Source organism: Nyctereutes procyonoides, unplaced genomic scaffold, assembly GCF_905146905.1.
Source record: "Nyctereutes procyonoides isolate TBG_1078 unplaced genomic scaffold, NYPRO_anot_genome, whole genome shotgun sequence".
NCBI lineage: Eukaryota > Metazoa > Chordata > Mammalia > Carnivora > Canidae > Nyctereutes > Nyctereutes procyonoides.
In genome coordinates, this window is record NW_026575151.1 from 8068267 (window position 1) to 8085645 (window position 17379).

The 17379-nt window shown below is 37.1% G+C and overlaps 1 pseudogene; it reads left to right on the plus strand.

The window, feature by feature from the left end:
* The first annotated feature begins 5066 nt into the window (after positions 1–5066).
* On the plus strand, positions 5067–12074 carry LOC129501763 (MICOS complex subunit MIC27-like; annotated as a pseudogene).
* Positions 12075–17379: the final 5305 nt, after the last annotated feature.

A 17379-nucleotide genomic window follows, 5' to 3' on the forward strand; every position in this document is an offset into this window, starting at 1 on the left:
CATTCCTTGTTTAAGATTGATTCCAGGATTCATAAGGTAGGAAGCTTTCATCCTATCATGAAAAAAGCTACATAAGTAGAGAGAGTAGGTTATATAATGACCATATATAGCCTTTTAATAAAAATTTTTCAAACTCTATCAGTCATGGTCAGATACTTACATTTCACCAACAAAATTCACTAAAAAAACAAACTTCTGTACAGTATAGTCCAGTTATCTGAACTATACAACTTAATTCATTTTGTAGATGACACAATTAAGGTATAGCTTTTGATGTATTTCAAAAGAAAGACTCCTAAAACATTTCCTGATTGAGTCAAATTAGACATGTTTTTGGTTTGTTCCTTTGATGATAATGTTATTTTTGTTTGCCTGTGCCTCTTACGATCATTTTCACTACATTTCCCTTTTCAACATACCTGTAAGGTGGATTCATTATGAAGATGAAGACTCTGGGATTCTGAGAGGTTGTTTGTTCTGACTCACACGGCTATTATTACTTGGCAAAATCAGGATTAGTGCCCAGCTCACCTGACTGGGAGTTCAATGCTCACTCACTCCCCAAGGCTTTAGCTCTCTCTACTATTTTAAGAAACCGAATTTGGATATGAATTAAGTGAGTTTTAGCTATGAAGAGGAGCATTGCTCAAATCCTATGTCAATGCAACTGTAGAAAGAGTAGAGGAACTGGTATTAAGTAGGTTGGGGCAAGAAAAGAAAAAGGAAAAGAAAGATATCTGGAGTAAGATGAAGAGGAAAGACAGAAAGATAGATAAGAAAATGGATGGAAGAGGAAGAAGAGAGAGACACACAAGAGCTTTCAGATTACTTTCTTGGAATCTGCTGCCTTCCATACTCCCAGCTCCTACAATATGTTTAGTTGCTTCTGCCATGTTTTACATAGAATACTGTACCTCTCTCATTGAGGTACTTACCACACTATGTTATATTGATTAACTATTTCCTTGCTATTTGGTAAGGCCCACAGAGATGGGAGATGTCTTTCACACCATTGAGATGGGTATGTAATATGCACTTACTAGATATATTTTTTAAATAAATCTTTTTAAAAAATATTTCATTTATTTATTCATGAGACACACACACACACACACACAGAGAGAGAGAGAGAGAGAGAGAGAGAGAGAGAGAGAGAGGCAGAGACATAGGCAGAGGGAGAAGCAGGCTCCATGCAGGGTGCCTGATGTGGGACTCGATCCCAGGTCTGCAGGATCATGACCTAGGGTGAAGGTAGCACTAAACCACTGAGCCACCCAGGCTGCCCTTACTAGATATATTTTGAATGCATTACTAATTAGGGAACAGGATCATACCTTGGGCTATTTGGATGCCACTAAATTTTGCTCACATCTATTCTATAGGAAAAAGATCTTGAAGCTAGGATGCTTGCTTGAAAGTGGATCAGAAATCTTCAAGGATTTGCCATTTAGACTGCTTAAATATTTGATATTATTAAAAAATGTAATGTATATTGAACATTTTAAATGAATTGAGAGGACAAGTTCCTCTTTGTTGTCTTAAGGGTTTTTTTTTAAATGAATGATCACTGATTCTACTCTCTCTCTTTATGGTAAGTTTTCAAGTTACGTAATTGGCCATGATTCACATTACACCCATATTAGATGGTGAGTTTATCTCATAATACTGAATCTGTTTGGCAGTGGAAAGTTTATTTCTTTTTCTTCACAAATTTGATTAGGAAGCCCATTTCATTCTTCTATGATAATAATGGCTCTAATGTTTTTGATTTGTGCCCAAGGTCATTTATACCTCAAGAGCCTTTACGCATCTTTTCTATCTTGTTTCACTTCCTGAGTTAAAGGCTATCTTTATTACGATATTAAATAATTGAATAAGAAAATGGGTGAGGAAAAAAGGTCTTCCTGGGGAAAAATTTTCTTTAATTGAGTTTTATGTTATAACTTATAAGAAATATTTGAACTTTCTAGAACCTTCGGAAAATTCTTTAAGGGCTTCTTTCTCTTCCTCCTATTTGAATCTTACTTAAGCTGGAAAATAGGCACATGTTTTTAAACCACAAAAACTCATAAAATGCAACTCTCCAGCTTACTCTATTTGTTAATTTCTTTGACTAAATTTTGTAATATGGATCATATTATTAATATTAAACTAAAGTAGACGTTTTGTTTTCTGAAGCTTAGAACCCATTTAAAATTCTGAGTTTTTGAGAAAATAATCTCAGTTCATTTGGTGAATAGTACATAAAGATTTCTAGTTAGTGAATGTCATTACTTTTTAAAAGATTTTATTTATTTTTTTTGAGAGATAAAGAGAGATCACTAGTAGGAGAGACAAGGGAGAAAGAGAATCTCAAACAGACTCCCTGCTGAGCATGGAGCTTGATGTGGGGCACAATCCCAGCACTTTGAGATCATCACCTGAGTCAAATCAAAAGTTGGATGCTTACCCTACTGCACCACCCAGGCACCCCAAAGAGTGTCTTCAAATTATATGAAATTTGAAGGACAGCTGTGTGTATGTGGAATGTGTGTGTGTGTGTGACCTATTCTTTGACAATACTTTTTGAATTGTAAAAATGTTTTTAGTGGACATTTTCTGATTGTGCAAGCTAATATGGAGCTCTCTACATGGAGGCAGGACAATTGTCAGGTTGGGATAAGGTCTGGAACTTCTGAGAAGAAAGCAAAATTTTAGCCTAGCAATATTCCTGCCTTCATGTAGAAGGTTCCATATTAGCATACAGGATCAGAAGATGCCCACTGACATTTTTACAACTCAAAATGTATTTATATTGTAACTTTAGACAATATAAACAAATATACATTGAAAAATATTGTTCTAATTCCCATCTATCCCATACCAACCCACAATAGGTAACCATTTCAATTAGTTCCTGTTTTTCTATTTCTAATTTTTGCTTTAAGAAAGAGCATCTACTAACTACTTAGTGTCAGGGATACACTAGTAACAAATACAAGCAGCCCTTGGACATTACAGTCTAGAGAGAGAGGCAGACAGTAAAAATAGACACTAATAGTAGAACTATTACAAATTGCAATAAGTCGCTTAAATAACATAATGGGTACTGAAAGGTTAGTGGTTCTCAAATCTGAATGGGCACATCTTTTTTTTTCTAAGACTATGCTAATACATCTACACTGCAAAAATAAACTACATACTACAGAAAACTATATAGTAAAAACACACACATCTCCCCAAATGCTTTTCTCCAAAGGTTAAGTTGTAATATGTATATGTATTGCTCAGGATATTATATATATAAATTCAAATGTACTTAGAGATACACATAAAATAAGATGTTAAAGATGACTTGTTATCTCAGAATTTCTGCTGAGGCTCCAAAAGCCTAGAACAGTAAAATAGGTATCAAGCTCTCCCCTCATAGTAAAGCAAGACATGAGACTGTTTATATACGATATATTCAGAAGCTTAAGGCTTGTGTGGCCACTGTTGACTCATTATCCATAACAAAGCTATAAAAAGAAACTTGAGAGGACAACATTTTTGGAGTATTGTTTTTCTGCTTATGGATTCCTTTCCTCATGGAGAGGAACTTGGGGATCCTTCGTATTCACATTAACCAAAGTGGGAAAAGATGCTTTGTGAGAATTACTGAGAGATTCTGACTTGGGTCATCTGGAGTTTGGAGGGCACAGGGATCCTGACTCACGTTTGCAGAGTCAAGGGCAATAGACTCTTGAGAGGCAGAGCTGATAGCAGGCTGCAAGTGCCTATTTTCTGAGGGAAAAGAAGTGGACTGAGGGCAAATGTGGGTGGGTGGGAGAAATCCTACCAGGAATCATCTTAAAAGGATCTCATCTACGAGGACTACTTGGAAGAGCCATGAAACCTCAATTGAAGACATGACCTTCTGAGTCCAAAGCCTGAGGGAATGACCTAAGTAATCAGCCAGGGAAGTATCCAGAGACCAGCAGCTGAAGCTCTTCTGCCTAAAAACTCTGACCTCAAAAGAAACCCACAGAAGGGAGTCCTGGGTGGTTGAGCATCTGACTTTGGCTCAATGCGTGATCCCAGGTCTGGGATCAAGTCCCACATTAGGGTCCCTGCAAGAAGCCTGCTTCTCCCTCTACCTATGTCTCTGCCTCTCTCTCTGTGTTTCTCATGAATAAATAAAATCTTAAAAAAAAAAAACCCACAGGAGAAGAGCATAGCAACTGTGCAGCCAGCACAGTCAGTGGGAACCAGTGCCAGATTACAATTGCATCAGGCACCTAAATCTGTGTTCTTTATCCCTGACCATCTCCTCTTTGAAGCCCAACCTTAGAAACATCAGAAACAGCAGTGCCAAGTGGGAGAGGACGATTATTAGAGCAAGAAAGGAGAGTATAGAAGAAGCTGGTCATGTCCCTCTGTTCCTCTCCCCCATTGTAGGCTTCTAAGTCTCAAGCTAGCTATAGTCTTGGGGTTAAGGAAAGGGAGAGTTATCTTATTTTAACTTTTTCTTTTTTTACTATTTTTCTTTTTATTAACATCCATTTTATGTAAACTTCATACTTACAGTGCACAGATTTTAGAGTGGGGATAGTTTTAAGTTAAATTTTCTATTCTTACCCCCAAATGGTATTGGCAAAACAGGATCTCCTCTCCCCCAAACCCTGATTTTTAGCATTTGCCAATTTTGTGGTATAAATACTTCCACTATGAGCAATATCAACCTACCAAAGCTTTAACACCACTCTGAAGAATCTCTGAATAGTAGGCAAATTTAAAACATAATTGATTTGGTGCAAGGTAGTTGAGATCAATTTTGAATAAGCAGAGATGAGAAAAACTATACAGTACATTTCTCCTAATGGAGTCTTGTGTAGGGATTGGTGTGAGCAAGAGAACAGGCCCATAGAATCAACCTAGCAGGAAATGATGAGAAATAATTACATGTCTGTATTAGGGTTCTTTAGAGAAACAGAACCAATCAAGGTATCTTCCTCTCTCTCTCTCTCTTTCTCCCTCTCCCTCTATTATAAGGAATTAGCTCAAACAATTATGGTGGTTGATAAGTCCCAAGATCTGCAACTGACAAGATGGAGACCCAGGTGGGTCAATGGTATACTTCCAATCTGAGTCCAAAGGTGTAAGAACCTGGGGACCCAATGATGTAAGTTTCAATCCAACTCTAAGTCAGAGGACAATAGAAGACCCATGGTCCCAGCTTGAAGGTAGTCATGCAGAGAGATAGAATTCTTTTTTACCCAATATTTTTGTTCTAATCATGCCTTCAGTGCACTGGATGAGACCCACACACATTAGGAAAGGCCAATCTGCTTTACTCATTCTACTGATTCTGATGTCAATTTTATCCAGAAACATTCTCATGGACATATCAGAAATAATGTTTAACTAAATATCTGGGCACCCCCATGGCGGGCTAGTCAAAGTTGACACATAAAATTAACCATTACAATCATTTTATTATTGAACTTAGCTTACTGAGTTTAAATATCTGTGGAACAGGATATTAAAAATGACATCCTGAATGTTGGCTAAGCTGAAAGCTGAAAACAATAATAGATAAGTATTTCCATATTCTAAAGAGAATTATTAAATTTATGTCCTCTTTTTGCGTGGTGAATGAACTTGTCTCCTCAAGTAGCAGGATTTATCTCCAGCATAGAGAAGAGAAAATTATTATTTAGAAACATAAGTTTTCTTTTTTTAAAAAATATTTTATTTATTTATTCATGAGAAACACAGAGAGAGAGGCAGAGACACAGTCAAAGGGAGAAGCAGGCTCCATGCAGAGAGCCTGACGTGGGACTTGATCCCAGGACCCAGGATCACTCCCTGAGCCAAAGGCAGATGCTCAACCACTGAGCCACCCAGGCATCCCTAGAAAGATCAATTTTCTAAGGAAATTTATAGAAGTAGAAAATATTTTGGCTTTTTTTCCCCAGAGAGAAGAAGGTGCTTCTTTTCTTGGCCAAATAACAGTCTCTAAATCAAGAAACACTTAGGGAGATTGGGCAGGCATGTACTGGAATTGACTAGACTGCAGATTTATGTGTTGAAGTAGCCATGGGCTTTGACGAAAGCATCAGGTATGACCTCAATGCATGTTTCCCAGTGGTTGGGAGTCTACATTGCAATAGGGATTAGTGATTTCTTCTTACCTTGAAAATTCTGAAAGTAGGAAGCTAACAGGTTGAAGAAAAAAGGCCACCATTGGGCAAACTGCCCATTGGCAGGGAAATAAAGGGTGTCATTTCGGGAAGATAAAGGGTTATTTAGGATGGTGGCTAGGTCTGAGCTGTCTTGAAAGGAGCTTGCCCCCAAGGCCTGCCTGTTGGGCCATGGCATTCCAACTAAAAGGGGCTCTCTCATAATTTTTAATGACAGTAAATGTGTCACTGGCTGAGGATTGTGATGCATTAGAACTAAGATGTAACTCAGAATATGTATTTTTTAAAAAAACTTTCCCCCCCACAAAAAACTTTTCCCAATTATGGCTAATATTGGACCAAATTTAGGATCTACCAGATTTGTAGATAGTAACCTATTTGAACATCTACAACTACCTAAATATCCTCATCACTGCCTCTCTACAAAAATAAACAGTCTGGAAATAGCATACTTTTCAAGCTTCTTGGAAACCACATATATAAAAATGCAAATGGGAATACACATGCAATTATATATGATTTTTTTATTTCCCTACTGCTCAAAAAAGTGCATACTCTGTTATTTCCAAATATAATCTTTTTCTTCATTGCTATCTGCCTAGGAACTGACAGTCAGCTACTCAGAGAAGTTATAGCTGTCCTCAGTTCCACCCTGTTTTAGAAATTAGAGGGATTGATTTCAATAAAACATAATTGCTTTCTGATATTTTCCTTTGAAGCTGTAAGTTGATTTTGCTCTAATATTTCAGCATCCTCTATAATTTTCTGCAATCTCAGCTGACTCACCCAGAAATAATGCTGTAAAGCAGAAGACAACATGTAAATGGTGTAAAATTATTCTATACTTTTCTCAGGGGAACACGTTTCTGCTGCTGGTGCTTTCTTGTTTGTTTTAAGGTGTAATTCTTTTCGCTGTATTTCAAAATATCACTAGTAGTATAAAGAGAATGGCAGTAGGGTTTAGCAGAGCAAGCTGTTACAGATGAGAATAATCCCCTCTGGCCCGAGTACACAACTGTACTGAAGCCAGCTCAGCTCTGACAGCCGTCTGGAGAGCTGAGCTTCACTAGGTGCTTTCAGTTGAATGTAATTCCTAATATTGCTTTTCCTTATTACCATTCTGAGACACTGCCCAGGGAAATGGCCAAGATCCGTGCTTAGGACTCATGGCTGGCCTCAGTAATTTATTTATTAGCTTTGATTTCTAATCTATTATAAAGGTCTATCTCTGAAAAGTTGGAGGAAGTGAGGTGCTTTCCTAGAGTTTAGCCCATGTAACTGCTCAGAGACCTGCTGCAGGACTTTCTGGAATTGTCCAAGTCTGGCTGCAAGTCGCATCCTTGAATATCTCCAAAAAGAAACCAAGGAACAAAAACCATCAAAATACACATAACTCTATATTCCCTCTTCTGAATAAGAGAACATCTTAGTTTTTGTTCTTTTACATCTAGAGATCTATGAGGTAGAGATCCCCTTCTTTTATTTCCATATGCCATCCTTTCCCTTCTGTCTTAATACCAAATGTCAGCCAGCTGACACTGTTCTCCTCATTTCTTCCCCCTCAGATTCCTAATGTGGTGTCATGATTTCCCAAACAGACCAACATATTAAAAGATTCCACAGATTTCCCAATTTGGGGGACAGTGACACATATTTACACCCAGACCACATCCAGTTCAGAATATGCTGATCATATGTGGATGCTGCAGAACTATTTTGTACTGGAACAGAAATTATTTGAATGTGCTCAGATTCTTAATTTCTCTATAAGAAAACTTAGCCCTTGGCCTTCTGGAGTTAATTTACTACACGTATTGTTTCCATCCTTAAGGATAATACGATCGACCTATTGCAGGTGTTTGGATGGACAGACTGGCAGGTTTCGCCAAATGGCCTTTTCTATTTTTCTATTGGCAAAACACTATGCAAGTCTCAGAGAGCCAGAGACTAAATAGGATTTCAGAAATGAAGCTTTGTTATGTAAACCCTATGTAACACTGGCCCCAACAAGGGAAGTAGACATCAGTCTATTTAGAATATTGCCATCCAGTGTCCAAAAGATATATTACAGTTTTAACTTACACCACAGAAGACCAAATGGATTACTACTTTCCAAAGATGTACAAAGCAAAGTGCTCTTGAAGTATAAAGTATCACTCGATGGCCTACACTTGTACTCAGAAATAAAGAGCATTTGCTAGTGTATGACCTTGGACACAAAGAGCCATTACAGAGTTAATGTTTAGGCTACAGATGTAGTCAGAGATTACTATCTCTAAGTTTCCTGAGCTTTCCTGCATATCGCTTTCTTCAAATTTTGTGAGTATTAGAGGACATAGTATGTAAGCAAAAATACTCTAAAACAGTACTTGCACATAGTAGGCATTTTGTGAATATTAATGTCTTTTCCATTTGCTAAGTAAAAATAAATAGAAACTCTAAGGGGGTGGTACAAAGGCCATTTTTCATACACCTTATTTTATGTAACAATGGCATATTTGGGTAAAATTTTAGAAAAAATTTTATTTTATTTTATTTTATTTTTTGAGAGAAAGGGAGGGAGGGGGGGTTGAGAGAGGAGGGGGAGGGGGAGACAGAGAGGGAGACAAAAAATCTCAAGCAGACTCCATATTCAGCATGGAGCCCAACATGGGGTTCAAACTCATGACTCTGAGATCATGACCTGAGTTGAACTCAAGAGTCAGACACTCAAGTGATTGAACCACCCAGGTTCCCCTAGAAAACATTTTAAATGACACATCATAGTAAATTATAAAGTTTTAGCTATTAGAAATCTTTAAGCTATTGAAGACACTGGGCTAATATGTGGTCATTAACACAATAAAACTGTTTTAGAGTTTTCCCCATGTCCACCATGAACTCTATACCACATTCAGCAGGCTTGACATTGTGTCATAATGCCACCATCACTCTCCCAGTTTCCCAGGCTAGAGGTCACTGAGGCATCTACAGTTTCTTCCTCCCTCATTCCCAACAAGTCTCTAAATCATGTTAATCCTACCTCCAAAATACCGCTCACCTTTGTTCGTCCTTCCAGGCCTCTGTCACTGCCTTATGATTTTTGGAGGATTATTGCAGTTTCCTCCTAGGTCACTCCCTTGCCTCTCATCTCTCTAGTCCAGTTTATCCAGGACATTGAGCAATCCAATCACATTCCTGCAGTAGTTCAGACACTAACCAAGCCTCTCTTTTTTTCTCTCCAACCCCATGTGATCTAATCTAAAAGCAGAAATGTCCTTTCTTCCATTTTATCTTACTTCAATCCTATTGATAGGTCCGGGTTTGTCAAAAACAAAATATGAATGTATGGGTGGAGCACACGAGACCGTTTGTGATCTGATTGTTGTTTACCTCTCCTTCTTTCTGTCTCACCATTCACATCCTACTTCAGACATTGTGCCGACAAGTCTAGTCCCTTAGAGTTCCTCAAACACGTCCTGTCCTCTCTCTAATCCTTTTATTGTAGATGCCTCGCCTTGCCTGGCTATTTCCTTCTTCAGGGCTTATCTTAGCTATCACTTCAGTCAGCAAGCTTTCTGGATGCTGCTTCTTTAAACTATCAAGTAATTTTGTGAAAACTTCTGTCATACACTTTATCACATTTAATTAAAATCATTTAATTATCTATTCCTACTATGATATTCTTAGTTATTGGAAATTACTGGAAGTTCTCAGAAGCAGGTCAGTTTACCATAAGTCAATTCACTGGAAACAAATCATCAAAAGCCAGTTAGCTCTTTGGTGAATTAATCAAGTTTGAATTGGCTTAGAACTTCAGCTTCCTGAGGGCAAAGCCTTATATTATTAAGTTTAGTGTGCTCAATTCCTAGTCTAGTGCTCAGCAGAGCAGGTATTCAATAAATGATCTCCCCAATACAATTTAATTATTACTCCCTTTATGTCTCCAAGTGTTGTTAGTTCCAACAATAGTGATTTTCTTTTTTTCATGAAAATACCATGGATCAACTGATTCATTTTAGAAGTAGAGGCACTGTTCTTTAAGAGTAATGAAGATATTGTGTATGTCAAGAAGCAATTCTCTTTTCCAAAAATACTGAACCAGTTTCCTTATCCTTTTTCTTTTTTTATGATTCCCACTTCAGCCCATACAATTTGCATTTTCTTTGGCTAAAAAGTCCCATAGCCCAGGAGGGTATTCTGAGAACTTTCATGTGGTTATCATTTCTGGGAAAATCATTCCCCTGTCATACATATGTTTGGCACATTTGTCTTACTCTGTTTGCCTAGGGCTCTGGGATGACATTGTTTAGAGACAACAAAGTTGTCATTTTCAAAATAAGGAAAACAAGCAAATCAGTGGATGGAGAAACAAACATTGGAACAACCTTAAAGAATCATATCAACCATAGGGAAATTCAAGTATGCTCATAATCTAAAAATTTTATTACATTGTATGTTTTGGATAGACCCAGATGATGCTGTTGCATCAGAAAATTTTTATCATAGTTGTCTTTTGGAGACCATAATGATATTTACTTTTTAGTACCATAAAGATAATTCAATAAAATTGGTTTTAAAAATCTGAAGCATTCCTTTTACTTTTATTATTTAAAAAAATATCTTATTTACATTCAATTAATTAACATATAGTGTATTATTAGTTTCAGAGGTAGAGTGCAGTGACTTATTAGTTGCATATAACACCAGTGCTCATTACATCACATGCCCTCCTTAATGCCCATCATCCAGTTACCTTATCCCCCTACCCTAACCTCTCCTCTAGCAACCCTAGAGTTAAGAGTCTCTTATAATTTGTCTGCCTTTCTGATTTTATTTTATTTTATTTTTCCCCTATGATGTTCTGTTTTGTTTCTTAAATTCCACATATGAGGCTCACCATATGAAAATCTAGACAGAGAAGTTCACAGATATAGCAGCTGTTAGGATGGGAAAGCTGATAACCATACCTGCAGGTCTGATATGTGCATCTATAACTGTGCATGCGGCTAAAGAAGAAGAATACAAAAAGCAGCTAGTAAAACCAGAACGGCTTCCCGTATAAACTGCACCACCTCTGCAATCTAAATATGTTGAGGAACAGCCTGGTCATTTACAAATGGGCTTTGCATCCATTTGCACTACAACTGGTCATTATATTGGCTGATGCAAGAGTGTTTTTTTTTAATTTTTACTTATTTATGATAGTCACACAGAAAGAGAGAGAGAGAGAGGCAGAGACACAGGCAGAGGGAGAAGCAGGCTCCATGCACCGGGAGCCCGACGTGGGATTCGATCCCGGGTCTCCAAGATCGCTCCCTGGGCCAAAAGCAGGCGCCAAACCGCTGCGCCCCCCGGGGATCCCTGATGCAAGAGTGTTTATGTGTTTGTGAAAAATGGGATAATGGATACAGTACAATCTGGAAAAGATGCATATGTCTATCTGAAGAATCCACCTTGAGATTTTCTTCCAGAAGTTGGAGTGATTACTGTTTCAGGATTGATAGGCTTGGTTTTGGCAAGAAAAGGTTCTAGGTTTAAGAAAATTGCTTATCCACTGGGACTGGCCACTTTGAGAGTAGCTGTTTGCTAAACAGTTCAGTCAGTAATAATTGCAAAGGTAACTGGGAAAAAGACATACACTACAAGCGAGCAAATTTATGAAGCAGTTAAATCATTGTGGACAAACATACAAAAAATAGTCCTTTCCTAAATCTAAAGAAAAATCCAAGCTAGGGAATTCTGCTGAAATAGAAATACCTGCAAAAACAACTCACAGCCTGAAATAGTGCCTTTGCCAACTGAACTAATCTCTGAAACAAAGAGAAGATCAGAATCCATCTCAGATGTTACATGGTTTATCTTGACCCTAAGCTCATGGGTCACGGGCAGTCGCATCCAGAAGATGTAGATATGTACAGCACTAGAAGCTGAAATAATCTGTATAGAGAACTACAAGATGTGTGAAGTTGAAAATAATGATGAAAAAAATTATATAAAGGGTAACTGTGACACAGAGAGTATGACTTTTTTTTTTTTAGGATATAACTATTAAAGTTTTTCCCTCACATCTTCTAATATAATGTACAGTTTGACCAATCATATAAGGGATTAAAACACAAACTGTAAATTTAATACAAACAATATTAAATGGTTGATGAAGAGGCAGAAGTAGAAGTTTTGGGATGCATTTGATGATTTTTAAGAGTGTTTATAAAAAAACAAAAATAAATATATAAATACCAGTGATATGTATGTGTGCATGTAAATATTTATACATATATATATTTGATTTTGTTTTTTTCAAATTATTGCCAGCTAAATTAGAATGTTGTATAGAAGGATGTGTTCCTCCCCTTTTTTCTTCCTGCAGAGCTATGATAAAATATCCATATTTGATGGCAAAAAAAAATTCCACATATGAGTAAAATCATATGATGATTGTCTTTCCCTGATTGACTTATTTTGAAGTATTTTAAAGCAGATAAGATATATTATACCAGGTCTTCTTTAAATGGTCAAGAGGAGATGGCATAAAATTAATGTGTTTTCTACGCTTATTTATTCATTCTTTTAATTTTCCTTTGGTTCAACAGAAGAATTACTGATATTTATTTAGTGCAGTGACCTGAAGTCAAGATATTAGGGATTCAAAAATAAGAGTCAAGATTGTTCTTGAAAAGCTCAAGATATAATAAGGACAAAGCAACATTTTGCATAAAGAAGATAGAAACTAAAACAAAATTAAGAGATATATGCAATGGCAAAGAAAGTACAGAAAAGGAAAGTGATTCATTTCCAGCTAGAGAAATCAGAGAGGGCCGCTTGGAGGAGATGGCAATGGATTTCAAATCTGGAGGACAACCAGAATGTCAGCAAGTGAAAATGAAGAGGAACACATTTCAGACAGGAGATGTGCAAAGACACAATTGTGGGAAATGTACTTTCCCACTGATTTGGGGAATGGCTTATAAACATTTCTTCAGTGTGTAATGTTGAAGGGAAATAGTGGAAAATGTCTGCAATGAAATTATATCATCTTTTTTATGTAAGGTAGAGTCATTGGAATTATACTTGGCAGGTAATGGGGTGCTCCAAAGTCTTGACTGGGAATAAGGAAACAGGGATGGTCTAAAATTGATTAACCTAGCAGTGCATGAGTATTCATTTTCAATTACTGCTGCACCAAATTACCACAAACGTAGTGGCTTAAAACAATACAAATTTATTACCTTCTAGTTCTGTAAGTCAGAAGTTGAGGCAGGTCTTGCTGGATTAAAATCAAAGTGGCAGGACTATGTTCCTTTCTAGAGGCAGCACGAGAGAATGTTTCCTTGTCCTTTCTTTGCCTTTTCCAGCTTCTAGAAGCTGGTTGCATTCCCTATCCCCTGGCCTCCTCATTCCATCTCCCAAACTAGCTATCTTATGTCCTTTTGATCCTTTATATTTAGTCTCGTTGTCCTTGGATCACAATGAGAAAAAATTCCTTTGATTTCCAGAATCTGTGTTTTAGGTTGGGCTCACCTGAATAATCCATGATCATCTCTCCCTCTCAAGGTCCTCAACCTTAATCATATTTGCAAAGTCCTCTTGTGCCACGTATGGTGACATTGGTCACAGGTTCTGAGGATTAGGTCATGAACGTCTTTGGAGGCCGGTATTCTGTCGTCTACAATGTAGATGGATCGAAGCTGGGAGGAGGCTTGTCCGGAGTAACTAAAGAGGCTGCATTTGATCCGCCTTACATAAGGGACAGTAGAGAACTGAGCTAGGACACTGGTAGTGAGAATATCAAGAGGAGGTTGATACAGGAGACAAAGGCTGATACAGAGATTGAAGATCTAAAAGATCGTCTTTAAAATTTACATGGAAGTTCCAGGGTCTGGAAGAATGATATCAACAGGAGTAGAAATGTCAGGAGAAGGACAAGGTTAGGAAAAAAGTATGAAATTCCACTTTGAATTTGTTAAGCTTGATATGCTAGTGAATTATTCAGGCAGAAAAATTCAACCAGAAGTTGGAAACATGCAACTGAATCTTGGAAGACAGGTTGAGGCCTAGAGATATAGTAAAAATGTAGGCCCTGGGCACCTGGGTGGCTCAGTCAGTTAAAAATCTGCCTTCAGGGGATCCCTGGGTAGCTCAGCGGTTTGGTGCCTGCCTTTGGCCCAGGGTGTGATCCTGGAGTCCCGGGATCGAGTCCCGCATCAGGCTCCCGGCGTGGAGCCTGCTTCTCCCTCTGCCTGTGTCTCTGCCTCTCTCTCTGTGTCTATCATAAATAAATAAATAAACAAATAAATAAATAAATAAATAAATCTTAAAAAAAAATCTGCCTTCAGCTCTGGTCATGATTTCAGGCTACTGGGATTGAGTCCCGCATCGGGCTCCCAGCTCAGTGGGGAGCCTGCTTCTCCCTCTGCCTACTGTTCCCCCTGCTTGTGTTCTCTCTCTCAAATAAATAGTCTTAAAAAAAAGAAAGAAAGAAAGAAAGAAAGAAAGAAAGAAAGAAAGAAAGAAAGAAAGATATAAGCCTGTGTGCCACCCGTGTTGATTCTGTGATACAGCAGCTTAGATAAGACACCTTTACATAATGTTTCTTACAAAAATAAAAAATAGATTGCATCTTGTCAAGTGAGTACAATTAATGGAGCAAAACTGGTAGTCCCCATATCAAATAATAATTTATAATATACTCTTATTTTATGTTGTCAGCTCTCACATTGAAATGTAAAAATATGACTTGGCTTTTAATATTTTTGCTCTAAATTTCATTATGTTTAATAAATTTCTTTGGCATTTTAAGAAAGTAGTTACATTTATTTCAAAGAAACATTTCAAAATATCAAAGATTGTTATCTCCATCTAAGACCAGGGTATTGAGGTTTGCTTCTCAAAAATGTTAACAGTTGAGATAGGATCATCTGAATTTAATTTTGGAATTTAGCCACCTATTTCCTGGGCTTTTGTTTTGCCTGTGTTGTTCTGCTATTGCTTACTGATGTTCCACTGAAGTTAGAAGAACATCAGGACATGTTTTTTATTGAGGAATAGGAAGAACTCTGCACTTTGGGGGTGTCTTTGAATTGTTCAGTAACCATAAAGAGGACAACTCAAAGATGACATTAATGCTAGAAAAAGGATGTATTATTTGAAGATGACTTTAGCCTTATAAATATTTTCTCTTTTTTCAATATTTTGTTGCAAGTGACTATTTCAGGTATTATAAGAGTTAATTCTAACAGTGATAGATATTATTCTCCCTTTTTCTCATATGAGGAAACTGAAGCTCAGAAAATTAAATTGTGATTTGCTTAAAATAATTCTACTAAAATGGCACGCAAAGGCAAGCCTCTTGAGTTCACAATCATTGCTTTTTATATTATACTATAGGTGTCTCCCAATCTTAGAAGCACAGTTTGAAATTAGAGAATGATGATATTCTTGGCTGTTTGTTGTCTGTTCCTCACTGGAAGTTAAGATGCTCGGTGTAAGGGGCTTTGACTATATCGTTTGCTGCTCCAGTACCAGGGCATAAGATTTCCTGGTACATAATAGGCACTTAATAACTATTTGTTTTCATTTTTCTAGACACTTCACGTTATGTGACCCTTTCAGATGCAGGCTTTCAAGTGCTCTGAGCTGCATGCTGACTCTCATCAAGGGGATAATTGAGGGAATGCTCACTAACTAGTCCTAAATTCATGAGTGAGAGGCCCATAGGACTTTAGCCAGACAATGATGAAAGAGCAGTACAACTGAAAAGGGACTCAGAGTAGCTAAAAAAAAACTTGCAGAAATTGCAAGGAGTAGAATATCAGAAGTTGGATCTTCTAAGGTTAAGATTTCTGGAATGTATTGGCAACTATGATGTGGGAGAATGAAGGCATATGATACATTCTTGCTTGCATTAGAGCTATGGCTGGCCAGAGTTATGGTTAGCAATAATGGTTGCAGAGTAATTTGGAAAATGTGTCTTTAGGTGCAGGTATCCAAAATCATAAGTTTTTATTACTTATATTTCTCCTCTTGAAGTTTTTCATTTGCTTGATCTGCCTCCTTTACCTCCCCAGTGTATATCTGACTTTCTAAGTTTTCAGCATCCTTAGTACACTTTTGAACTTACATTGGCATTTCTCATCATTATAACAATTAATCCTTCTTAGAGTGATAATTTGAAAGAAATGTTGACCAATTTAAAAATAATTGGCAAATTAAAACACTAAAAATTTGTTTTATAAGTTCACTGATCTTTTAACTCTGATATGTGGTTATAACTCGCATAGTAAGTGCATATTTTTTTTTCATTTTTATATGCCAGTTATGGAATAAATAAGCTGCCAAGAAAAAAGCAAAAGTTATTTTTCACTTTTAAATATTACTTATTACATAATCAGATTAGCAAACACCTACTTATTTTATTTCCTGAAAGAAGTAACCACAGCATATTACTGGCTGAATGTTTATATTTCTTAAGCAGGAAATTATTTCTGAGAAAAGGAAATATTTCAAATGTTGGGTTTTCTTGTTAAGAGCCATTTCAAAATTAAATGAAATAGTATCCTTTCTTAAAAATTGACAGCTGTGATATTATTATAATAAGAATCATCAGTGACAAAGTTTGGGAGAGCCAGAAGGAAGATTCAAAAGCTGGTAGTATCCACTGATCCATTTTCCAAAGTGTATGAATAGAGCAAATGAAATGTTAGAGAAATAAATGATCCAAAATAACCAGGTAGAGAGAAATATAAAGCCAACATTGAATAAAGACCAGGTACCCACTTCTCATGCATGTTTCAATAGGCTTTGAAGACTTAAACCCACTGATGAGAAGACATTGCTTGATTGTTTTATGTTTATTTGCTGATTAACCTTAACTGATAAGCAGGTTCCTTGTTACTATGCCAGTAACTTACAATTTGAAGTCTTCAAGGAGGCTGGCATTAAATGTTGTCAGGCCGAGAGGACCTGCTACAGTTTTTCTAACCCCACAAACACCAAAACACTAAATCTTACAGAGTTTGGAGAGAGTCTGCACTAATCAAAGTCTGATGAAGTTGACTGAGAAGCATAGTTTGTTATCAAAGCAAACTTGTCAAACTGAAGGAAGATATGGAGGTGTAACATGCATCCAGTATTATGGCCTTACTACACAAAAGCCTGAGTTATACCAGTAGTTCTCAGTTGTGACAGTTTTGCCCACCATGTGATTTTGAGCAATGTCTGCAGACATTTCCATTTG